Below are 27,085 nucleotides of genomic sequence, written 5' to 3' on the forward strand. Positions count from 1 at the left end.
TGGTTGGCTTTCGGTCATATGCAGGTAAGTAGTAAAGTCCAGACCAAACCCAGGTTAGAGACTCCATAAGCCAATATTTTTGAGCATCTAATGGTTGCCATATCATCCCATTGGCTATGGATCATGTGGTTGTGTTACTGCTTCATTTTATTTCTTTTCTCCACTTACCCAATATGCCAATTTTCATAAGCAACCTAAAAAATGTTCAAAGACAAACTCATTTTATCCTCTTCTGGATGAAATGAGGAAACTAGAAGGATCCATTTGTCATTCATACAATTTTTTTCTAAAACCACTTGTGAAGCTGGGTAATAGTCCCCAGATGGAAGTCATTAAAGTTTAATTTGTATGCATATGTGACATCTTGCTTTTCAAAATCTTTTTGACTTCACTCTTTCTATTACTGGAACTAATTGATATATATGAAAAAATAACTAATTAAAATGAGTATAAAGCAGTTTTCTCCAATATAAAGCATGCTATAAAATGCTAATAAAACTATAAAAATATATGGAAAAATCTGTCAATTATAAAATTAACTTCAGATGGGGAAGCAAGTATCATTTATCCTTTACAACGTCCAAATAAATTACTTGTTTGGCATCTAAAATTCCTTTTTGTTTCGTGTTAATAAAATCTCAAGGATAATAGTTATCTTTCTTTTTATAAAGCTAACCAGAATAAAATTTTGAAGATGATCACTGTAGTTCTAAATCAAATTTCTAAAAAATGTCTAAATAGCTAGTGGCTGGGAACATATCTTTGTTATGATTAAATACATTTAAATGACTGCTTGGCAAGTCGTTATCACAATGAAAGTTTGTTTATTGTCCTCATGAGCAACTTTGGTTGGGTGATGGGGCCGAAAGGATGCTGTCTGGAGGAGAGACCCCTTTCCCAGTGGAAGCAGACACAGTGAGTAAACCTGGGCAGGACTGAGGCTATCAGATGGATGTCCTTGACTATAAAGAATCAGAGGAGATAGGCTCAGGGAGACCACGCTCATAACTGGGAAGGCCCAAAGGCTCTTCTCATTATTCATTGTGTAGACACAAAAGAATAAAGAAATTGTTTGCTTTGCTTCTGTACATCCTTGAAGGAAAGATTAGAAAAGGCATCCCTCAAATGTAACAGTGTTTTAAATATACTTAAACGGAACTATTCAGTGTATTTCTGAATATTCTCATAATTTTGCTATATTTTAAAATTAGGGTCATGTTTCAAATTCATGTTCATCTGTGTAGAGTTCTTCATTTATTTACTAATTGTATTCATTCTTCCAAAATATGTCTATTGAATGGATACCATATGTCAAACAAATATTACCCTTCAACAACAAACTGGCCTCTCTGTGGTATCTGCTGTCATGGAGTTCACCATCAAATGGAGAACACAGGTACTTTACATATAATTACAGGTGTTTCTTGACTTACAGTGGGTTTAGATCCCAATAAATCCTTCATAAGTTGAAAATATTGTAAGTTGAAAATACATTTAATACACCTAACCTATGAAAAAATTACAGCTTAGCCGAGATGGCCTTATACATGTTCAGAGCACTTATATTAATCTACGGTTAGGCAAAATCATCTGGCAGCAGAGTTCACTGTAGAGTATCAGTGGTTCACACTCATGACTGTGTGGCTGACTATGGGCTGAGGCTCAGTGCCGCTGTCCAGCATACTGAGAGGGTATCCTACCGCATATCGCTAGCCTGGGTAAAGATTGAAATTCAAAACTGGGAGTATGCTTTCTACCGAATGTGTATTATTTTTGCACCACAGTAAAGTCAAAAACTCATAATTCAAACCACCATAAACTGAAGACCATCTGTACCTAATAATTTGAATTTAATTTTGATGAGTTCAAGAATAGGGTGCTGCACAAATCTAAAATGGAAACTCTGACCAATCCTGAAAATCACCCTTCATTAACTGCAATGCAAAATTCAGATGGAAGGAAGGCTGTTGTATCCTGCAGCATGGGGGCAGCGAGGGGAGTTTCTGGAGCACAGAGAATGCAATTTAGGAAAGGAAATTTTTTAAGTGACCCTAAGGACGTAGGAGAATTAAATGTGACCACGAGTTCTTCTAGCTTCATGTTCACCATGTAAAAATTCCTAGCTAGAAAAAAATAAAATTTGATAACAAAAATTTTATTTGTCTCTGTTAGGAAAACAGGATAAACTAACATTGCTGGGGAAGAATAGCCTTTTTAAAATTTTTTTCTATTTTTATTTTTTTTTTTTTTAGACAGAGTCTCAGTCTGTCATCCAAGCTTCAATGCAGTGGTGCGATCTTGGCTCACTGCAACCTCCACCTCTGGGGTTCACGCCATCCTCCTGCCCCAGCCTCCCAGGTAGCTGGGACTACAGATTCACACCACCACACATGGCTAATTTTTTGTATTTTTAGTAGAGACGGAGTTTCACTATGTTAACCAGGATGGTCTTGATCTCCCAACCTCATGATCCGCCTACCTTGGCCTCCCAAAGTACTGGGATTACAGGTGTGAGCCACCACGCCCGGCCAGAATAACATTCGTTTTAGCTCTGGGATTATGGGTACCTAGATTTTCTTTGAGAAAGAGCTACACATTTTTCTTTTTTTTTTTTTTTTTTTTTTTTTGAGACGGAGTCTCGCTCTGTCGCCGGGGCTGGAGCGCAGTGGCCGGATCTCAGCTCACTGCAAGCTCCGCCTCCCGGGTTTACGCCATTCTCCTGCCTCAGCCTCCTGTGTAGCTGGGACTACAGGCGCCCGCCACCTCGCCCGGCTAGTTTTTTGTATTTTTAGTAGAGACGGGGTTTCACCGTGTTCGCCAGGATGGTCTCGATCTCCTGACCTCGTGATCCGCCCGTCTCGGCCTCCCAAAGTGCTGGGATTACAGGCTTGAGCCACTGCGCCCGGCCGAGCTACACATTTTTCTATAGCTTCTCCACACTTCTTATGAGCATATTGTGGCAAATGCTGACAGTAATGTTCAAGAGACAATGGGATAGAAAGAAAGAAAACTTTTTTAGTAGAATCTGATCAGGAACATCATAGCCAGTAAAGACTGTGCTTCCCTCCTCACTGAGAAGGCCAGGAAATCAGGAGGAGGATGTGGCTGAAACAGAGGCATCCTGAGGTAATTACCACAGCATTTTAAAATATGGTGACTGCATCTACAAGCTACCAACTGAAATTCCTCCTGAGAGAATTTTATTAATATTGAGATCAGCAGCCAAGTTTCTTTAATAAGACAAGTTATTTTATATTGCTTCGTAAAATCACGATACCCATTTGGTTTTCAGATACTGACCAAATTTGGGATTATGCCATGAATTTCTAAATCTTGAAATTACTTCATCAAAATGGCTGGTTTCCTATTTTATGAGCAGACAGATGTTATGCATTTAAGGAAAGTCCAAACAGTGCTAAATAATCTTCACCAACTTTTTGTTGGGAACGAATGAATTGGGACAACTGGGAGACCTGGGATACAGGAACATACACATATTTCAAAGATAAAAGTTCAGTGTCACCTAGCTATCCTTGTGATCCTTTAGCATCGTGACCAAAAATGATTTGACATTTGTTCTCTCAGGTCAGCAGATAAAGAAGAAGAAAACATATACATTATGTATGTGTGTATATATATGGAGAGAGAGAACATTGACAACATATAGAGAATTTTGAAGACAGAACATATATAGAATCAGAATATATATATAGAATTTTGATGACACAACCTCTGTATACAACATGGGTTACTAAATATTTTAAGCCCATTGTTGAAACCTACTGCTCAGATAAAAAGATTAGTATCAAAATCATGCTCTTCGTTGGCAATGCCCCTGGTCACCCAAGAGCTTTATGGAGATGTATAAAGAAATTAATGATGTTTTCATGCCTGTTAACACAATACCCATTGTGCAGCCCATCGATAAAGGAGTAGTTTTTACTTTCAAGTTTTATTAGTTAATAAATATGCTTCATAAGGCTAAGTAGCCACAGGTAGTGAGTTCTCAGATGGATTGGGCAAAGTTAACTGAACGCTTCTGAAAAAGATTCACCATTCTAGATGCCCTTAAAGACCATTCATGTTTCATAGGAGAAGGTCACAGTAGCAGCATGAATAGGGTTTGAACAAAGTTGATGTCAATCCTCATGGATGACTTTGAGGGTTTTAAGGCTTCAGCGTGGGAAGAAACTGCACATGAGGTGGAAATAGCAAGAGAATTGGTAGCGGAGCCTAAAGATATGACTGAATTGCTACAATCTCACGCTAAAATTTGAAGAGATGGGGAGCTTATTATTATGGATGAGCAAAGAAAGTGGTTTCTTGAGATGGAATCTCCTTCTGGTGAAGACACTGTGAACATTGTTGAAATGAGAACAACGAATTTAGAATATTGCATAAGCTTAGTTGGTAAAGCAGCATCAAGATTCAAGAGCATTGGCTGCAATTCTGAATGTCCTACTGTAGGTAAAATGCTATCAAAGAGCATTGCTACAGAGAAGTCTTTTGTGAAAGGAAAAATCAATCAATAGCACAAATTTCATGGTTGTCTTATTTTAGAAAATTACCACAACCAACCCAACCTTCAGCAACCACCATCCTGATCAGTCATCAGCCATCAGCATTGAGACAAGACCTTCTACCAGCAAAAAGATTACAACTCCCTGAAGACTCAGATGGTTGTTAAAAAGCTTTAACAATAAAGCATTTTTAAATTAAAATTTTTTTAGATATCATGCTATTGCACACTTAGACTATAGTTTACCATATTTTTATGTGCACAGGGAAAGCAAAACATTCCTGTGATTATTTTTTGTGATATTCCGTTTACTAAGGTAGTCTGAAATCTCTGAGGTATGCCTGTATAGAAAATATAAATAGCAGTGTTAGATTTTATTTCTCTGCTTTTTTTAGTATGTTTTGTTTTGAGGTCATGATAGCTAATATTCAATGAATCCTTACTATGAGCAGGCAATATCTAAATGCTTTCACACAAGTTATCCAATTTTAATGTTACAACAATGAGATACTAGTGTTAGACCCATTTTACAGGTGTGGAAACTGAGGCTTTGAAAGGCTACATTATCCCACAAATGGTTAGGAAAGGTGACTCACTCTGTAACTCACTTTGTGGTATTTGTTTTATTGTGGGGCTCTGGAACCAAACCCACAACATCTCCCTGGTAGGCCAATATGAGAACTTCTCAGCTGTAGAGAACCCAGCGCTCATTTTGCTCACATCCCATAGCAGCTATCTTCAGTAAAAACTTTCCAAGTGCTTTCTACTTTTGTAGCTCCCCAAAACTGAATTCAGCAGCACTGATGAAGTACTTTTACAATACTCAGATCCATTCTAGTTATTTTCATCTAGGAACAAGAAAAATGACCTGAAAGGAATCTGTCTTGAGCCCCAAAAAGCTATCATAGAATTTATGTTTTAGTGCCTTTCTTTCCTACCTCCAAAGCACTACACATTCTTATCGTGACTCAGAGATAAGTAGGTACCTGGGGTTGTTTTTAAGGATCTAATCCAAGTTCTGATTCTCATTTCCTCCTCTTTGGCTGCCATTCTCTGTGTGATAGTTAATTTTATGTCAACCTAACTGGGTCAAGGGATGCCCAGATAGCTGGTAAATCATCATTTCTGTTGTTTCTGGGAGGGCATTTGTGGGGAAGATTAGCATTCAAATGGGTAGACTAAGATCACCCTGACCAATGTGGGTGAGCATCATCCAATCTGTAGAGGTCCCAAACAGAACAAACAGGTGAGGAACAGGTCAATTTGCTAACTCAGCTTGAGTGGAGACATCTCTCTTCTCCTTCCTGGAACACTGGCACTTCTGGTTTTCCAGTCTTCAGATTTAGATACCCTTGCTGCCTTCTCAGGACCTTGGACTCAGACTGAGTGTTACAGTCAGACAGCAAGTCATGAGACTTTTCAACTTCCATAAATAGCATAAACCAATTCCTATAATACAGTCTGGGTTAAGGGAAAAGAGTTTTTATAAGCAAACCTTGTCTCTGTGTCATTGAAGTAAAAGTCATAAGCAGGAACCCTTCCCTCAAATCCTAATTTTTCTATAAAACATTTATTATTGACTAGCTACATGAGGCTTTGTACAAATAAAAGTTAATAGTATGCTCTCAAATAATTTACATTATAATTAATTTCTTGAGTGTATATGGTGAAGTCGCTATTTTATGTTCCTTATTGTGAGAGGGAGTTAGAGAAGTAAGGAAAGGTATTATATTTCAACACATTTAAGATGCTATAAATTTTAGGTTGTACCATTAATTTTATGCATCAATAAGGGGGAAAACATCCAGTTAAACCATGAAATATTGTTTATTATCTCATACATTCTAATTAAAAATGCAATAAAATGTGAAAAATGTTTGTCTTACAATCAATGAAACAAAGTAACTTGTTCAAGGTTAAGTATCTAGGGGGACTAAGGCTGTAGAAGCCGCCAGTGGAAACTTACTCAGTACGAGACACTCGAAGGAGTAAGCTGGAAATGTTGGGCTGCCTTCCAGAACAGATGCCCAGAAAGGGCATTTATCTTTCAGATTCTCCCACAGTTTTAAGTCTGCCATGTGCATAACAACCGAATATTTTTATTTTATTGATGTCCCAGAGTTGATTGTCAAGTAGATGCTAATTTGTATAACCAAAGCTCACAAAATACTTGCTAGAAGGTCAATTTATTAAATTGTCAAGATAATTATATCAGCCAATACTTGCTAACTGAATGAACCTGTCCAATTTGTTTCTCCTCAGAAGCAAGTTTTATAGGAAGACACATTTTCAGGAAGTTCCCAAGTTATCAAGTGTTATTCACAGAATTGTTTGCCCTCAAAATTCATATGCTGAAGCTGTAACCATCAGTACCTCAGAATGTTTGAAGATACGACCTTTAAAATTCAGATTCAGTTCCTTATAAATTCTGGATGTTAGTTTTGTGCTGGATGCAAAGTTTGCAAATTGTTTTAGTCAGGGTTCTCTAGAGTGACAAGACTAATAGGATAGATATAAGATATACATAAAAAAGGGAGTTTATTAAGAAGTATTAACTCACATGATCACAAGATGAAGTCCCATAATACGCTATCAGCAAGCTGAGGAGCAAGGAAGCCAGTCCGAACACCAAAACCTCAAAAGTAGGGAAACAGACAACACAACCTTAAGTCAGTGGCAGAAGGCCCAAGAGGACCAGTAAACTACTGTTGTAGGTCCAAGAGTCTAAAAGCTGAAGAACTTAGAGTCCCATGTTTGAGGGCAGGAAGCACAGGAAAAAGATGGAGGCCAGAAGACTCAGCCAGTCTAGTCCTTCCCTGTTCCTCTGGCTGCTTTTATGCTAGCCATACTGGCAGCTGATTAGATATTGAGGGTGGGTCTGCCTCTCCCAGTCCACTGACTCAAATGTTAATCTCCTTTGGCAACACCCTCGCAGACACACCCAGGAACAGTACTTTGCATCCTTCAACCCAATCAAGTTGACATTCAGTATTAACCATCTGACAAGTATTTTCTCCCATTCTGTAAGTTGTCTGTGTACTTTATTGATGGCTTCTTTTGCCTCAGAGAAGTTCTTTAGTTTAATTAGGTCCCAGTATCAATTTGTGTGTGTGTGTGTGTGTGTGTGTGTGTGTGTGTTAGGTCTGTGTGTGTGTGTGTGTATGTGTGTTTGCTTTTGAGATCATAGTCATAAATTATTTACCTAGGCCAACGTCCAGAAGAGTATTTCCTCAGTTTTCTTCTAGGATTTTTATAGTTTGAGCCCTTACATTTAAGCCTTTAACCCATCTTGAGTTAATGTTTGTATATGGTGAGAGTTAGAGGTCCAGTTTCATTCTTAAATCAACAAGACAAAAAAAAAAAAAAAAAAACCTCATTAAATAGTAGGCAAAGGACATGAACAGACACTTCTCAAAAGAAGACATACAAGCAGCCAACAAACATGAAAAGTATTCAACATCACTAATCATCAAAGAAATGCAAATAAAAATCACAATAAAATACCATCTTAATCAGAATGACTATTAGCAAAACCTCAAAAAATAACAGATGTTTGCAAGGATGGAGAAAAAAGGGAATGCTTATGCACTGTCAGTGGGAATTTAAATTAGTTCACCTTCTGTGGAAAGCAGTTTGGATATTGCTCAAAGAACTAAATCAGAACTACCATTGGACTCAGCAATCCCATTACTGAGTATATACCTAAAGATAATGAAATCATTCTACCAAAAAGACACACACATTTGTATGTCCATTGCACCATTATTCACAATAGCAAAGACATAGATAGAATCAGCCTAGGCACCCATCAATGGTAGATTGGATAAAGAAAATGTGGTACATATACACCATGGAATACTACACAGCCATAAAAAAGAATGAGATCATGTCCTTTGCAGGGACATGGATGGAGCAGGAGGCCATTATCCTAAGAAAATTAGCACACACACACAGAAAATCAAATAACACATGCTCTCACTTACAAGTGGGAGGTACACGTGGACATAAAAATGGAACAAAATAGACACTGGGGACTCCAAAAGTGGGGAAGCATGGAGGAGGGCAAGGGTTGAAAAATTACCTATTTAGTACTATGTTCACAGGAACATAAACCCAAACCTCAGCTTCAAGTGATATATCCATGTAAAAAAACCTGTAAATATACTCTCAGAATCTTTTCTTTTTAAGTTTCAAAACAATAATTTTCATAAAGGTGATTAAGTTTAAATGAATCTTTTAGGGTGAGTTGTAACTTAGTCTGTCTAGTGTCCTTGTAAGAGGAGGATATTTGGACACAAAGAGACACTAGAGATGCCCATCTACACAAAAAGAGACTTCATGGGGACACCACCAAAAGGCACCCATCTACAATCCTAGGAGAGAGATCTCAGAAGAACGAACCTCTCACCACATTCATCTCAGACTTCTAGTTTCTCGGACTCTAAGAAAAACATATTTTTGTTGTTAAAGTTACTCATTCTATGGTGCTTTGTTACGACAGCCCTGGAAAACTAACACATGAAAGAAAAAGGAAAATGTAATTAGATATATGAAACAAAATTTTAATAGACCTAAGCTCTTTGCGTTGAGTCATCTATTTCTCCAAGTAGTCATATACTTGACTCTGAGACCAAAAATAGGATAAAAGTCATTGACAAAGCTGATGGTATTTCAATGGGACTTCAAGTAGAATTTCTTTTGTAAAAAAGACATTGAAATTGTGTTTGCAGAAAGCTAAGCCACGTACACTGCAGTTACATTCATTCTGCTTTGGGAAAAACCCTTAGGAAAATCCAGTTAAGGGATTTTTGTACATTTCTAAATAATCTACTGTGTCTTCATTTCCAGTATTTACTCTCAGATATCATTTTTAATTTTACAGTTATCTCTTATATCTATGTACAATCTACAAAGCATGCATAGCTATAAACCAACATCAGATAAATATCATAAAATCAAAGTGCTATATCAAGCCTTCAGAGAGACAAAACTCTATTCAAGAATGATAAAAAGAATCAACAAAATGGTGTTGAAGAATGGGCAAGATTTTAATAGGTGGTAATTTAGAGGTAAGTTATTTTAAACTTGAAGAAACCTCCTAAATAAAAGGAAGAGCAAAGTATTGATTATAATCACATAACTAAATACATTGTTCCTGAAATAATATTTTAAAATAAGACAGTAGAAGCAGCTAGGCCTGAGGTAGAGGACGTGTGTTAAGGCCCCTGAACAGAAGGCAAAAAATTAATGTATTTTGGAAGTCAAAAGAGCAAATGGTGATACATCCATACAGTGAAATATCACTCAGCACTCAAAAGAAAGAAACCACTGATACTTGTGACAATGTGCTGAACCTCAAAGACATTTCTCTCAGTGAAAGAAGCTGGTCTCAAACAATTACATGCTGTATGATTTCATTTATGTGGCATTCAAAAAAACGACAAAACTACAGGGACAGAGAACAGACCACTAGTTCTCGGTGTTTTGAAACAAGGAAAATGTAACTACTAATAAAGAGAGCATAAAGGAGTTTTTGGGGTGATGAAACTGTTCTGAATCCATCACTTATGATGGTGTTTATATAAATACCTGCTTGTGGTAATATATGTGGAATCATACAAGGAAAAAAAGTTTATTGTATAATATTTTAACAAACATTATTTTAAAATGTGAATTAAAACACTTTCAGCAAGGAACAGAAAATGGATGTGTAGACATTTATAATTTAAAGAGAATTTACTAGATGAAGCTACTAGTTTAAGAGAAAGTAAGAGAGAGAAAGAATGGAAGATGTTCAAAGGTTTAACCCGGGGCAGGTGGATAATTAACTGTGATATCTTGTGATAGTAACACAAAAAAATAGTGAACTAAGAGAGAAGATTTCAAGAGTACAAGAAAAAGGAAAATTTGGATTTAACATTTTTGCCTATCAGAAAAATGCTCTGGAGATCAGAAGGTTTGGAAATATGGATCTGGGATGTAAAAGAGAAATTAAAAAGAGAAAACAAGTTAAAGACATAGATTTTCGAGTCCACCTGCTTAGAAGAGCTAATTGGAAGGATAATCTTGGAAAAGGTCTCTCAGCAGGGACCATAAATGAACAGGAGGATGAAATCTTGGAGGTGTCAATTTTACAGGAGAAAAGAATCTCTATTGAATTCTATTCTGAAAACACCAGCCTAGCGTGTGCCCTTCTCAAATATCTTACAATATTCTTTTGGCATTATGTATCGGCTTCATATTTTTAAAACCAATATATGGTCACCTTAAAAAAACTATAAACAATTCTGAGTATTTACTCAATATGTATACATAGGACACCTACAAGGTACAAGGCAGTGCTGGATGATATGTTACTATTTATTCCTTAGAGACAAGCCTGGGCTCTTATTACCCTCCAGGTGTCTAAATGGAAAATATTATGCACGTTTTCCAGCTACTTGCTCATTCTTGCAATGAACAGAGGTGACAGATTGAAGTACTGACTGTGGGTGTGAAAGATGCAGAGTGTATTGTCTCATAGATTGGATTTTAGACAGATGGAACTGCAGGCTCCTTCACTATAACACAATGTTTTTCTCAGAAAATGTGCCCTAAACTTCACTGTTTCATCACTTCTGTTATAAATAACTTCTAAAAGCTTCTCTATTCTCATAATATGAGTCTTTCCCAGAAGCCTGCATCTTGTTTTCTTATTTTTCCATTGCTTGAATGTATTAATATAAGTCACACCAGTCTCCAAGTCAGACTGAACGACTCATTAAGATCCATGCAACTTTCGAGAATGGTTGCATGTGATAAACCACCTAAACATTTTTAAAAGCGTTCATTTTTCATACTGATGCCTTTTCGTGTAAGAATCCTAAGAGACAATTGAGGGAAAACTTTCTAATAGGGATGGGAGTTGTGATTAAAACCTCAGAAATTGTATGCTGGAGATAATTTTAAGACTAAGTTACAGATAAGCAGTTTAGAGATACACCTTTGTGTTCCTGCTTATAAAATCACAATAACCTTTATGAAATGGGGCCTTGGTTACCTACAAGTATTCCAAAATAGAGAAAAAAATAAACTGATGGAAGTTTTATTAGTGCTAATATATGTATGATATCTATACTAGTACTAATAAAATATATATTAATATATAGTATATAATATATAGCATACAGTACTATATATAGTATATCATCTATTAAATACTATATAGCAATATATAGTATAAAATATATAGTAATATATAATATATATCAATATATTCTAATATTTATAGGATGATACAAATGAGATGTACAGATTCTCATAGCAATGGTCCTTTCTCTTTTTGTGAAGGAACTACTAGATGCTATAGATTAGTTTACTCAACTGCATTTCACCTTTCTTTCAAGTGTGGAATTTTAAAATCAAAACAAAACAGAACATGTTTTCCAGATTCCTTTGAAGCAAGGGTTCTAGAGGCAAATTAGATATGCCAATCATATGCCTGGGCATGAAATTTGGAAAGCAAAAGTGAGGTAGAAGCCATCTTCCTGTCACATTCTGTCTGCCTCTGCTTGGAAGCCTGTGGGGGAAACAACAATTTCTCTGCAGCAATTACTCTTCAACAGCCTCTTTTCCTAGCTCTGTGCTTCCTCAGTATGGAGTCACTAGCGCCATGTGGCCACGGAGCGTGTGCAATGTGTCTGGGCCAAATGGAGATGTTCTGCAAGTATAAAGTACACAGTGGGCTTTGATGTCTTCCTATTCCCCAAAATATAAATAAATAAAAATCAAGTAATCAATTTTCATATGGATTGATAATTGAAATATTTTATATATAATGATGTAAGTATAATCATATTAATTTTGTTAAATAAAACATGTTAAAATTAATTTTACCTGTTTTACTTTACTCCTTTGTTTAATGAGGGCACAAGAAAATTTTAAATGACAAATATGTCTCACATTATATTGCTATTAGTCAGCACTGCTCTAGCGTAGCCAGAATAGAGGACACCATTATGTAGCTTCTCTCTCCATCATCTGAGTTCCTGGATGGCAGCCATGGATGTTGATTCTCTTGCTTCTTGATAATTCTGTGGCCATGGAAGTGGGCTCCTGAGTTTGGCTTAGCTTCTGTGGTGACCTCAGTAGTAGTAGTAGTGGCTCTGCTGATGGTTCTAGGAGTCATCTCTATGGGTGCTACTGAGAGCCCCCTCTTTCCGTCTTTCTATTTTGTAAACATCCACTTTTCTGTATTTATTCCTTGTTTAAAATCTTCATGTGTTTTCTGTTCCTTGCATTGAATCTTTATTAAAAAAGAGAGATATCTTACATAATAGGATCAATTTCCAGAATGGAACTCTTCATTTAGGTTTGTATTTTTAAGTTTCTAAGGAAAAAAATATATTTTTAATAAACCTTCTGAAGCTATGGGAATACCCCTAGTAGGTGACACTGTTGGGGGGAGGGGGCTCCTTCTTTTTGCCTGAATACAGCACTTGTAACACCTGTATTTGCATATTCCAAACAAAAGACAAGCCTGGGAAACCTCTCAAATGATTTTTTAAAAGGTAGCTCTGCAAGTAATACTATTCATCAAAACAGAATTTTAAAGAGAAGACAGAAGTAAAGGAAGAAGAAATGAGATGGCCCCAATCTGATAGGAACCATTCCCTGACCAAATCTGATTTCCATGATAAGGGCCTACAAAATTACTTGCCATTTTTCTCATTTTCAGCGTATCTTGAGGGCATCCAAATGGTGACCCCCCTTCCTGTGTTCCCCTGTTCCTGTTGTAAAAGCGATTTATGAATCTGCCTGGTTATCACTGGGATCATTCTATTTTGTATAGAGGTTGTTGCCTATTTTCTATACAGGATGCTTTATCCAGTAGTACTGGGCATTCAGTGATGATATCACAGCACCTGAAAATTGCCACCCTCACTCGTGTAGCTCCCCAGGTTTCTTTTACAATCACAGGAAATATATGTCTCATCCCCAGCCATGCACGATTTTAGATGTAAATTAATAAAGTGTTAGCCTCTATCTGCCATGGTGGGGAAGTTCATGAGTTGCTTAAACCCAAAGCCAGTACAGTAGTTACTTATGTGCACATGCACATGCACACACACACGCACAGAGAGTGGATTCCTTTCAGACAAGTTCATTTATTACCTACCCTGTGTTTGACAATGCATTAAAGACCATTTAAACAAAATGCATGGTTCACTAAAAGATCATTTGCTAGGAAAGGAAAAAAAAATCTAATTCAGCAATTTTTTTTTCTCAATTTCACATTTCAGATTTCATTAACCTAGTCTTAGCTATTTACATTTCTTGGCAAGATGTCAAATGTAGTAATGTTGGGGTAACAGCTAATGGACTACGTAAGCACAGACAAAATGTAGAAAAGTATGATACACTTAAAGATCATGGAATTGCAGGCTGCAATCTGTTTCAGGCCTAAGCTCAGCTTGTATTTATGCTGGGAAGATCTCAAGTTATCTGATGGGCCTAGAGATGTATAGATTTTACATTTGATATTGTATGAAAATCCAATATATATCCAAAGTAATGCCACAGATTTACTTACAATATTGCAGCAAGTGGAAAAGAGGAAAGAAGACAGAGGAAGAGAGAAAGAAGAAAATGCAAAGTCAATAAATGATGCAGTGATTCAAAGAAAGGAAGCAACACCCTACAGAGGAAATCAGAAGGAAAAGCAGTAAAAAAAGAGCAGAAAGAATAGGGTGGAGAATGAAGAGATAATGGCAGGAAATTAGTGAAGAATTCGTATTCATCAAACTAACAATTCAAATGTTGTGTTCCTTTCTTCTGTTACTACCCATGTGGACCATAAAAACAAGGACACACAATTCTTGAAGACAATCACTTCCATAAGAGGCAAGGAATAGTCACAAGGAAGTGTGGAGGAATGGAGTTCAATTCAAATTAACCTGTTCCACACACCTTACTCTGGACTAGAAAGAATCTGTGCATTAGGAGGAAGAAAAGTGGAAAAAAATTAAATAGTAAGGAGGATTCCTTTACGGCCCACTACCCAGGAGTAGAGGCTAAACCTGGGAGGAGGGGGGAACACTATGACAATCTTAGAAATTTCGAGACTCAAGAGTAGATCTTATTCCATGTCCTGGAGGAAAGATTTTTGGAAAGCTGCAGTCATACTCCTTCTCTTCCTGCAATTGGACACTGAATAATTAAAAACAGAATGAAAACAAAAAATATAAATCAATGGAATTCATATAGAACTCAGAGGACCCAAATCCTCAATGCCCCGCATCTGCTTGCCCCTGCAAATCTGCAGCATAGAATACATTTTTGAGTTATGAGAATCCCAAGCTATGAGTTAACAGAATTAACAGGGTAAGAGAGTGAATGTACTTAGCAGACTGACTCCCGCAACGTGAAGGGATCTGGCTCAAAAGGGACATGTGGATGAGTCACAAAGATGGAGGATGATGAGGCTGCATCACGGTTCTTCACTAAAATCAGGAATAAGGAAGAACACATGCATATTTTCTTTTGAAAATTAATGTAGCCTCACATTTAATTCTCACAATAGTTGTACAATGTAAAGTATCATCCCCTCAATTTTCTGGTGAAGATGCCTAGATTTATCAAATATAACTCAGTTGGTGTTTGTTAAAACTGGAATTCAAGTACAGAAATACCCAATTATATATTGCATGCCCTTCATAATACTCCATACCGCCCCAGGCTTTGTTATTACTTGCTACGTGTTTACTCAAAAGTATTTATTGAGTTCCTACCATCTGTCAATAACACACTTGATACATGAGAAGAAAAACATTTTTTGAAAACTTGGAGCCTGCTATCTAAAGGGGAAGACAGATATTACATCAATATCAGTACTGCATATTATGAGAACATGTAAGGAGTGAAACCTAAACTAGTCTGAATTAGAGAAGTGGCAACACTGAAGCTGAAATTTGAAAGACAAGGAATTAGGTAAGGCAAGGAGTAAGGTGGTCATGTGAAATACAAACAGCCCAAATATTGCACAGAACATACTTATATTGAAAATTATTTGCTGTTTATCTGAGATTCACATTTAATTGACACTACTCCACAAAAGAGGAGAGGGTATGTCCCAAGAACAGAGGAGAGCTTGCATGAATATCTTGAGTACCAACACATACACGTGACAATTATGGGGGAGGAAGATGATATTGCTTTTTAGTTCTTGTCTGTTATTGTATTTTTCTCTATTTCTTGCAAGCAGTCAGGGTTCAGAAACAATGATCTATAACTATAGGGCAACCCTCAAACTTGTGTCCCACTTCAAACTTCTCTACATTCCAGATGTTCCCTTTCCATCACATCCTATTTGCAATGCATCAGAAATGGCATTTAATTCTTCCACAAACATACATCTCAGATATGTGTTTAATACTTCTGTCCGTACTACTTCTGATCCTGCAAGAGCATGGGCATTTCTTGTTTCAGGTGGTGCTGAAACCTTCTAATCTCCATATTCCTTCTGGCTGTGCCTTCCTTCTCCTTTACATTAAAATACAGAGTGATCTTCTCAAGATCTATGCCAGGTCATATCATTTTCTTTCTTCAAAACTTTCAGTGAATTACCCCTGTATTGAGAATGACATCTAAGCTTCTTTTCCATGCTCTCCAAGTCCATTCATAAATTTCCTTCTCATATCTTTAAGCTTATCCATACCATTCTATGCCCAACTTAGAACATTTCAGCTCTTTGATTGTGGAAACTCTTTTTGGTAAATGTTCCCCGAGCTCTTCTAAATGCTGTTAAGAGTGAAATTAGAGATTTAAAAGAGAAAGGGTGACAACTCACGATTTTAAAAAGGTAAGATGTGATGGGTCTCAGAATACATAAGAAAGAACTGGGCCTGGAGAAAAAACTTCTTTTGAACATGAAAAGGTACATGTAGCCACAGCTTGTTATGCTGATATGGTAGTTAACAAAATAATGGCATCTATTAATTTTTTCTGTTCCATAAGAAGTAGGATCACTGGATGAGAGTAACAGGGAGTTAAGGACCTTTGAAATAGGAAGTGAACTCCAATAATTACTTTTAAATTATCATTGTTAAATATGAAATCGAGCTAACTAGAAAATTACCTCCATCGTGACTGGAAGCGTTACACATCAGCTTGAGGGTGATAATGATTTATGATGGAACCAGCCATCCATGCGTGTAGCATGATTTTCTATAGCTGTTCAGCTTTCAAAGACAAGTATTGAGACTACAGATAACTAAGGTTCATTAAGCTCTTTGTTAATCATGAAAGAGGTCTGTAGCTTTTCCTGAGCCCAATCTGGCTCTCTCTGAGGCAGTTCTTTGCTTACCTAAGAGAGAGTCTGAAGGCTCTCCTGTTTGGTACCCTCACTATTCCAGAAAAGCAGGCAGATTTCAAACAGACATGAGTCCAAGACATTTTTCTTCTGCAACTCTATTTTCTGCTGAAGTATAGGTCACCATGCCCTATTACAGATGAAATAACTGCTCTTAATATCCTGTAAAAATATGGTTTAAATTCTTACCTGCACACTGAAATCTCATGGGGGGGAAAAAAACTTTAAATACCAAGGCCTGAGCTCCATGCCTAATATTGTAATGGAATTGGTCTACCGTGAGGTCACAGGGAGTTTTAAAAGTACTCCAGGGGTGTCTAACATGTAGCCAATATTGGGGACCTGTGATCAGAACACATGCTTTACAGAGGATGCTTAGTTTCAATTATCTTGAAGAAGGTTGAGACATGTGTATTTACATATCCTACTTCTGAAGCATACAATTTTGAGGCATCAAAGTAGATACACAAAAAGTTTATGAGAACTAAGTTGTCAGGCTCTACTGATATGAATCAATATGCTGCATTTAGGCTGAGTCCATAATTTAATGGAAAAGTAATTCATATGTCTCAAAACCAAACTCTTACTAGTGAAAGAGCAATTATAACAGGAAGATTTTTTGTTGAGGGGGAAAGGGAAGAACTAAAAATAGAAGACATCTAAGTCCAATCAAATGCTGGTCATGTGTGAAAATTAAAAAGATATTTTATCCAAACATTTTAACTGCTCCAGGGTTTTTTTTACCCCCTTGAAACTTTGTCCGTAAAATTAACATTACATAATGAAAAGGAGCAAATTCATTTGTAGCTGATTTGAAAATAAAAGGTACTATTAAAATTTTTGACAGCAGGAAATCAAATTTGTAGTTCTCCTTGTCAGATATGAGAGAATTCTGATGGGCCAGCTAGAAAAATGGAGACTATGACCAGGCACGGTGGCTCACGTCTGTAATCCCAGCACTCTGGGAGGCCGACGCGGGCAGATCACCTGAGGTCAGGAATTCGAGACTAGCCTGACCAACATGGAGAAACCCTGTCTATACCAAAAGAACAAAATTAGCCGGCTGTGGTGGCACATGCCCGTAATCCCAGCTACTTGGAGGCTGAGGCAGGAGAATCACTTGAACCCGGGAGGCGGAGGTTGCACAGAGCAGAGATGCCACCATTGCACTCCAGCCTGGGCAACAAGAGTGAAATTCCGTCTCAAAAAAAAAAAAAAGAAAAAAAAAAAAAAAAAAAAAAAAAAAAAAAAGAAAAATGCAGATGATGATCACAGGTCTTTCCCATATCAACTTTGATGCAGTCTGGAGTACTAATAATTTATACCCGGCCATACTTCCTCCCATCTAACCATGTGATGTGACTCACAATGTCTTGAATTCTAATAATTCTTCCATTATCGATTTCTGATTATTTTCCCAGAAAACCAAACTATGATTGTGCTTTGAGAGAAGCACAATTAAAGGTCATATTCTAAAGTTACAGCAAAAATTGGAGAATAATTCAGATATAATTTTTTTTTCAATACTTTCTATAGTGGAGAAGTATAGTATCAACAAAAAGGTTCAAACATTTAGTTGCATTTGTGTATATAGTGGTATCTCTTTGTTTTTTAAGTTATAATTTTCTGATGACTGATGGTATTAAAAATATGTAATATATAATTGGTATTTGTTTATCTTCTTGTGAAGTTCTATTCAAGTCTGTCCATTTTCTATACAGTTTATTTATTTATAAGAGTGCTTTATAGATTCAATATATAAGATCTTTGAGATATGACTTATAAACACCTTCTCTGACTTTTCTCTCTCACAGTGATATCTTTGATAAACACAAGTAACACAAGTTGGTACTTTTATGCAGTGCAATCAATCAATTTCTAACTGTATGGCTAAAACATTTCCTTCCCAGTATAAGAAATGTTTCTGCAATGTCATTAACATATTCTCATGTTTTGTTATATAACTTTTATTATCTTAATTTTCACACTTAGATAATAACCCATCTGGAATTATTTTGCTTATGGTATGAAAAAAGGGTCAAATATATTTTATATGAATATTCAATTGACTGTAACAATTTATTGAAAAGGACATTATTTTCTAATTGACTGAAGAGTCCCCTTTATTATAAGTCATGTGATACAGTGTATATGGATGCCCTCATAGACTCCGTTGGTCTGTTTGCTTTTACTTATGCTACTTTCACACTGTTTTTAGCTTTTATAGTTAAAAACATGTATGCCTTAATATATGGTCACCTAAGTATTTTAGTTTTGTTATTATTCTTCAAGATTGCCTTGACTATTCCTGGTCATTTTTATCCTAAAGCTTTACTAAAACTTTTAGAAAAGATCGTAAATGGCCGGGCGCGGTGGCTCAAGCCTGTAATCCCAGCACTTTGGGAGGCCGAGACGGGCGGATCACAAGGTCAGGAGATCGAGACCATCCTGGCTAACACGGTGAAACCCCGTCTCTACTAAAAAATACAAAAAACTAGCCGGGCGAGGTGGCGGGCGCCTGTGGTCCCAGCTACTCCGGAGGCTGAGGCAGGAGAATGGCGTAAACCCGGGAGGCGGAGCTTGCAGTGAGCTGAGATCCGGCCACTGCACTCCAGCCTGGGCGACAGAGCCAGACTCAGTCTCAAAAAAAAAAAAAAAAAAAGAAAAGATCGTAAATTTTCAAAAAAAAAAAATCAACTAGAATTTTTACTGATAATGCATTGATTCACTACATTAATGCAGAGAAAATCAACAACCAAAGACCAACTTTTCCTATTCACAAACGTTGGCTATCACATTATTAATTAGGCCTTCTACAATGTCTTTTAATAATTTTTACTTGTTTTGTTTTGTTTCTTCCTCCTCTGTAAAGGTCTTTCTCATCTAGGTAATTGGTGTTATTAAAAATGACATATTTAAACATTTTTCATTTTCTAAGGATTGTTATGAGAAATGTAACTGATATTATATATTGACATCGTGCCGCACTATCTTGTTAACTTAAAATGTTAATAGCTGTTTATAGATTCTTTGAGTTTTTACATACAGAATCACATTGTCTACAAATAGTGACAGCTTTTTGTCATTTCTTACAAGTTTCATATTCTTTTTTCCTTACTGTGTTGATGAACAAGAACTGCCATAACATATTTAATAAGATTGGTAACAGGTATTGTTTTCTTCTTTATCTTGAAGGGAAATAGGTAATTATTTTAAAAATAAATATGATATTTGCTATAGGTTTAAGGATTTTGATAGAATTGACATGTTACAAAGTCCACATATTAACATGTACAGCTAAATTTTGAAATATGTATATACCATAAAACAACACAATCAAGTAATCTTTCCCTCTTGTACTTCCCTCCCACCCCTTTCCCATCAGTAGATAATGACCATTCTAGTTCTTTCAATTAAAAATTCATATGCGTTTTTTGATTTTCATGTAAAAGTCACCAGATAGTAAGTACTCTTTCATGTCTGGCTTCCTTCACCCAGCATAATTATTTAAAGATCTACCATATAATATTTATCCATAGATCTTTCCTCTTTTACTTTTTGGTATTACATGGCATAGATATAGCACAGTTGTGTATTCACCTATAGGTGGACATTTGGGTGGTTTCCAGTTTGGAGCTATTGCACCTAAAGCAACAAAGAACATTTAAGTACAGCTTTTGATATAGGTATAGATACAGATATATAAAGATGGTATATTCCTTTTATTTTCAATAAATTATGAGCACATACATTTATAATATATAAAATACTTATTTAGGTATTTAGGATTGAGATGGTTAAACCAGATGGTGCATCTTTAACTTTCATAAAAGCACTAAATCTGTCTTAGATGTACAAATTAGCTTGTTAGTTGCTTTGTCTGTTTAGTGGTTCTCTATGTGGTTCTCTAAGGTGATCTGACTCATTACAATGTCATATAAATTTGTATATTAATCCCCTTCCAGGGTCATGTAGGACCTTAGACATTTCAATTCTATTTACCTGCTTGTCACTTCTTTTTATTATTAGGCGTTTGTTTCTATGTACATGGCTTAAGCCCAATAGGATCTTATATAATTGTTTGAGACAGTCATAACTCATTTTGATTTGACTACATTTTCAGTTTTTCCATTGCTTTTCATTTCTCCCTGTTTTCTTGTTTCTCTTTAGGTTTATTCTTTTGCCTTAGAAATTCTGTATTTTCCTTTTTAGTCCAGGTCTGCTAACAAATTCTCTAACTTTTCTTTTTTGTTTTGACATCAGCTTATATAACCTTAATTTTGAAAGGAACTTGCTCTAGGTATGGAATTCTAAGTTAGTATTGCATGGGGTTTTCCTGCATTTTTTAGGTAACTTTCCGTTTTCTCTTGGCTCTTTAGAAGTAAGCCTTCTTTTATGAATGTGGCTCACTGAAAGCATTCTGCTAACCACTTTTTCCCTAACCACTTTTAAGATTTTTTCTAATAGATTTTTATTATTATTATTATTATTATTTTTTTTTTTTTTTTTTTTTTTTGAGACGGAGTCTTGCTCTGTCACCCAGGCTGGAGTGCAGTGGCCGGATCTCAGCTCACTGCAAGCTCCGCCTCCCGAGTTTACGCCATTCTCCTGCCTCAGCCTCCCGAGTAGCTGGGACTACAGGCGCCCGCCACCTCGCCCAGCTAGTTTTTTGTATTTTTTAGTGGAGACAGGGTTTCACCATGTTAGCCAGGATGGTCTAATAGATTTTTATTATGTACTCTTCCTGCTTGTGGTTTTCATCACTTCTTGATTCTGCACTATGCTTGGTGTTTCTTCTGTTTTGGAAAAATCTCATTTTCTCTTCAAGCTTTGTTTCTCCTTCATTCCCTGCTTTCTGTCTGGGATTCCAATTATGCATGCTTCATACCTCTTCCACTCTTACCACTATTTCTCACCTTCATTTGCTGGACATTTTTTAAAACTGTACCACAATCAAGTTCATAATCATCTTTTTTCTGTATCCAATATGCTCTATTTAGATGCAGTTGATTTATTATTCCCTTTTAGAATTTCCATTAATTCTTTTATTAGATATTCCTATTCCTATGAGACATTCCACCTGGTCATCTTTTCTCTTGAACATCATAACCACAGTTACTTAAATGTCTGTGTTTCACAACTCCAATCCCTTGATCACTTGTGGGTCTTTTCTATTGTCTGATGTTGCTATTGTTTTTATTTCTTTGTATGTTTGGTGATATTTTTGTTGATCTTTGGATATTGAGCATAAAAAATTCTAAAAGTAATGGATGACATTTATTTGCCCCAGAAATTATTCATCTTATCCTCTGGTATGAAGCTAGAGTGGTGTCTGATTAACTTAATCAAATAAAGCACTGAATTGACTCTACGCTGTGTTGGAATTTTCTAGCTGTCACTCTACCTCTGGTTGGCCCTTGCTCTGAGATTATTATCTTATAGGTATTATGTGAGAGTCAGTATGTTTGTCTATACATAATTGGTGCATCCTAAATTATGGTCTTTTCAGTACAGTAAGAGTGCCAAAACCTTCATTCTTCTTTCAAAAGGCTTTCTGAATGGCTTCAGTCTTCTCGCACTGCTGTTTAATTATACAATACATTTATAAAGAGGCAAAATCTCAATTATTAGGTTCATGACTCTGTGTCACCCTTGCCTTCAGGATATTGTTCTTTCAAGTCTTATCCTACTTGAAAATCACAAACTTGGATATTTGTCTTCCCAGACACAAGATACTTCCAAAAGCGCTAGTGGGATTTCTGCTTCTTAGCAGCAGCCTTCGTCCAGGGTTCACAGCCTGTTGCCACGCTCAGAAAATCAGCACATGCCTCAAAGGCTGAGGGAGACTGCAGAATGCTGTCACTCTTTTCTAGTACCTTCTTTTTCAGGTTCTTTGCCACTCAATGTCTGGCAGCCTCAACCTGCCCTTTGATGTCCCCAGACAGATGTATTTTAGATTTTCATCTGGCTTTCCTAGTTGTTCTTTATTGATCACCATCATAGCAGGAAAGGAATTCTCTATAAAACTCAAATTTTAACTAGAAAAAGCCAGATGCCAATATTAAGTTATTATTAATTTAATGTTCAAAATTCAAAATGTGGACCAACTGACCTCCATAATATTCTTAGATATATGTTCAATTTTATTGCTTCCCCCACTTTATTGGATAAATTTTGAAGCTAATCACAATGAAGACGTATGCAAGCAGGTGAAACAAGAGGCAAAATAAAATCTCAAAAGTGTATAATTTCTTAAAAACAAAAAGAATAAAAGTGCTTTCTTATATAATTTTTAAAATTATCACAATTGGAAAATAATAAAATATTCTGTACTATTTACTCTTCACTATAAGCATTTTAACCTTGTATTTCAATATTAGCCCTTCATTGTTTGAGAGTTAAATACCATTTTAATATGGTATTTAAACATTGTAGGAGAAAGATATACTAGTTTTTATTACATGCCTATTGATTTTTATTCTGTACTTGACTAAGGTCACATTAAATTTGTTTTTTTTAAAAAAAACTAGTTTTTGTATGGAATCTATCTACAAATTTATTTCACTAAAATCTCTTCCAAAGCCACTTTTAGAAAACCAGCACAAGAATTGATTGATTTTCTTCAAATCTAACTTGATCATGATGAATATACACCCTGTGCCTAAGTTGAGTTCATTTATTTAGGGAAAAGGTCACTGAAATCAGTTGTTGACTTTTTACTTCTCAAATAACAGTCAGAATTTTATGTGACTATAACTTCAAATGCAGCACTGAGAGAGATTAAATTGAAGTAGTCAGTTTTACTAATGATGTTACATCTGTATAAAACATATCATTATGATGGCACATACTAAATGTGGTTGTAGCTCTGTTAAAATATACAAACATTTTTATATGAATTAAGAAGACTGATGATAGAAGTACTATCATTCATATTTATCTTCTTACAAAAGAAAAATATTCCATACCATCTGCCTTCTCAATCCCTGTTTGCTAACTTGTCACTCTGTGCATAAATTGCTCAGGATACTATTTTGTTCAGACCTTGAATCCACACTCAACTCACAAGTGTCCTTTCCTAGTATCTTTCTCGACACTTGTAGCTCCTCCCATCCTCTGCTTGTTTGGTCTGCGCTCTTTCAGCTTCCTAAGCTCTTTTCCTAATATTGTATCTTTCACAATGTTCTCCAAGGGAGTAAATGCCTTCCTTACTGTTGATAACACTTATAACAATTCCCCCACATTTCCTAGTGACTTTATCATTCGCATCTCAGATCTTTTGCTCTCCATTACCTATTTCCAGCTCAAAGAATGCCATCATCCTCATTAAAGATTCTTTAAAGTTCACATTAGTAAGTCTCTTCTGTATGATATTTGTTTCTATCTTATTCAGCCACCCAATGATGTGGTGATGATCTTGCTTCCAGTGATTACAAAGAACATCCACCTCCTAGAAATGATCAAAATCACCTTACATTCTACTTCTGTGGCCTTCATTCTCATCCTTATTTCATTTCTCTCATCCTTATTTCACACTCTAACATTCACTGTCATATTAGTCTACTTCCTTGCCTTACTTTGGGCTCTTGTTGACGCTCATCCCGTTAAAGACCCATGAACATATCCATTACCATCTTACTAACACTCTAGAGTCACTCTCCTTTCCATTCCAAAGGGCATACTCAGTCAAATAAATCTCGAATTTTCATCCTCTTTATCTGCTGCCATTAAGTTTTAGGAAAGTCTCACCACTGTATAAGTTGATGTCAATCATTTTTGTTTCTACCTTCTAGACCCTTTCTGCTTTTCAACAATTTTGTGTCAGTTTGTTTCTAGCTGTCTTCCGCAAAAATTTTAAAAAGCCTATTTCAAACATTTTAACTCACTTCCTCTGAACTGAAATGTTAGGTAGTTGTAGAAAAGAAGCACGTTTATTGAAATTCCAAAACGGAGAGGGATAAAACTAAATTGTTAACAAAGCCCAAGATAAAGTCTCTCCCCACTTCTCTCTAATGATCCATTGTCCCAGCCTCTGTGGCACAAGTGTTGTGGTCTTTTAAAAATGTGTGTATAAGGCCGGGCACAGTGGCTCATGCCTATAACCCCAGCACTTTGGAAGGGCAAAGCTGGTGGATCGCCTGAGGTCAGGAGTTCAAGACCAGTCTGGTCAACATGGTGAAACCCCATTTCTACTAAAAAAATGCCAAAAATTAGCTGGGCAAGGTGGCACATGCCTGCAAACCCAGCTACTCCGGAGACTGAGGCAGGAGTATTGCTTGAACCTGGAAAGCAGAGGTTTCCGTGAGCCAAGATTGCACCACTGCACTCCAGCCTTGGCAACAAGAGTGAAACTCCGTCTCAAAAAAAAAAAAAAAAAAACCGTGTGTTCATCTAACTCAAACTAGTCATTATACGCATTTAATAATTTACTTTCAGACTTCAAACACATTTGGTAATATTTTCTATAGATGTATTTTTTGTGTGTGTCAACACTTTATTCCTCTATCAAAAACATAAGTTTCATTTTGCTCCAACTGAAATCAACCACACTTTTGCTCAAAAACACATCTTATCTCTTTGATGTTTTCTCTGTAGTTGGAAATTTTATACATAAAATAAAGTTTTATACAGAAAATGTATAAGCCTTTCATACAGGAAGTAAAGGATTTTGCCATCTTGAACATAGAGTGGTAGAAAAGGCTGTACAGTGTAAACTGAGGCTTTCTTACTAAAACAGAATTCTGAATAACCAAGGACACTCTAATATTAACGGAACCATCACCTTGTTGAGAAAGTCAACCCATCAAATATAAGCTGCCTAAAATTTCTCATCTCTGCATTTTTGATGTTTAGAAGAAAATAAAGAATATAAACACATAAAGAGGTTTGCTACATTAGGGATAAATTGGTAGCAAATAGTCAATACAATTATACTTTTAAAAATAAATTTTATTGTACATATTTAATGTATATAACATGGTGTTATAGATTACCTACAGATAGTAAAAGCATTCCTATAAGTAGATTAACATATTCATCATCTCATGTAGTTCTGCTTGTTTTTGTGGAAAAAGTAGCTAAAATCTATTCATTTGGCATCATACCTAATACAAGAAAATGTTATTGCCTATACTCCTCATGTTGTACCTTAGATCTCTAGACTTCATCTAACATTTCTTCTTCTTTGTATCCTCTGACCTGTATCTCCTCATTTCCTCCCCACCCCCACTCCCATCCCTAGTAACCACTGTTTTATCCTCTCTTTGTATAATTGATTTTTCTTTTCTTTTAACTTTCACATGTAAGTAGGATCATGTAATATTTTTCTGTGTCTGACATTTCAATTAACACAATGTCTTGTAGGATCATGCACATTGTGGTGAACTGAAAGGTCTTTTTTTGGAGGCTGTATAATATTCCATCATACAAACACACACACACACACACACACACACACACACACACACACACCCCCCCACAATTTCCTTATCCATTCATTCATCAATGCTTCCATATCTTAGATATTCTGAATAATGCTACAATGAACATGAGATTGCAGGTATCTTTATGAGGTGGTGATTTCATTTCCTTTGGGTATTTGTCTAGAAGAGGGATTGCTGGGTCATATGGTAGGTCTATTTTTAATTTATTTAGAAATCTCTATACTGTTTTTCTAACATTGGTTGTACCAATCTACATTCTCACCAGTAGTGTCCAAGAATTCCCTTTTCTCCACACCCTCACCATCATTTGTAATCTTTTGACATTTTGATAATAGCCATTCTAATGAGGAGTGTGAGGTGATATATCATAGTGGTTGTGATTTGTATTTATCTGACGATTAATGACATTGAGCACCTTTTCATGTATCTATTGGCCTTTGTCGGCCTTGCTTTGATCAATATCTATTTTAGGTTTTTGTCAATTTTTGTATCAGTTTAATTGTTTTTCTACCATTGAGTTCTAAGGTATTTTATCCATTTTTAGTTGCTTTTCATAGGATAAGAGTCCAATTTTAATCTTTTGCATGTGGAAATCCAGTTTCACAGCACCATTTTTTGAAGAAACTATCCTATTCCTAAGGTTTATGTTAGTGCCCTTGTCAAAAATTAGTCGACTGTGTATGATTGCATTTATTTCTGAACACTGTGCTTTGTTCTGCTGGTCTTTGTGTTCATTTTTATGCCAGTACCATACTGCTTTTATTACTACAGCTT

Source organism: Macaca thibetana, chromosome 8 (genome assembly GCF_024542745.1).
Source record: "Macaca thibetana thibetana isolate TM-01 chromosome 8, ASM2454274v1, whole genome shotgun sequence".
Lineage (NCBI taxonomy): Eukaryota > Metazoa > Chordata > Mammalia > Primates > Cercopithecidae > Macaca > Macaca thibetana.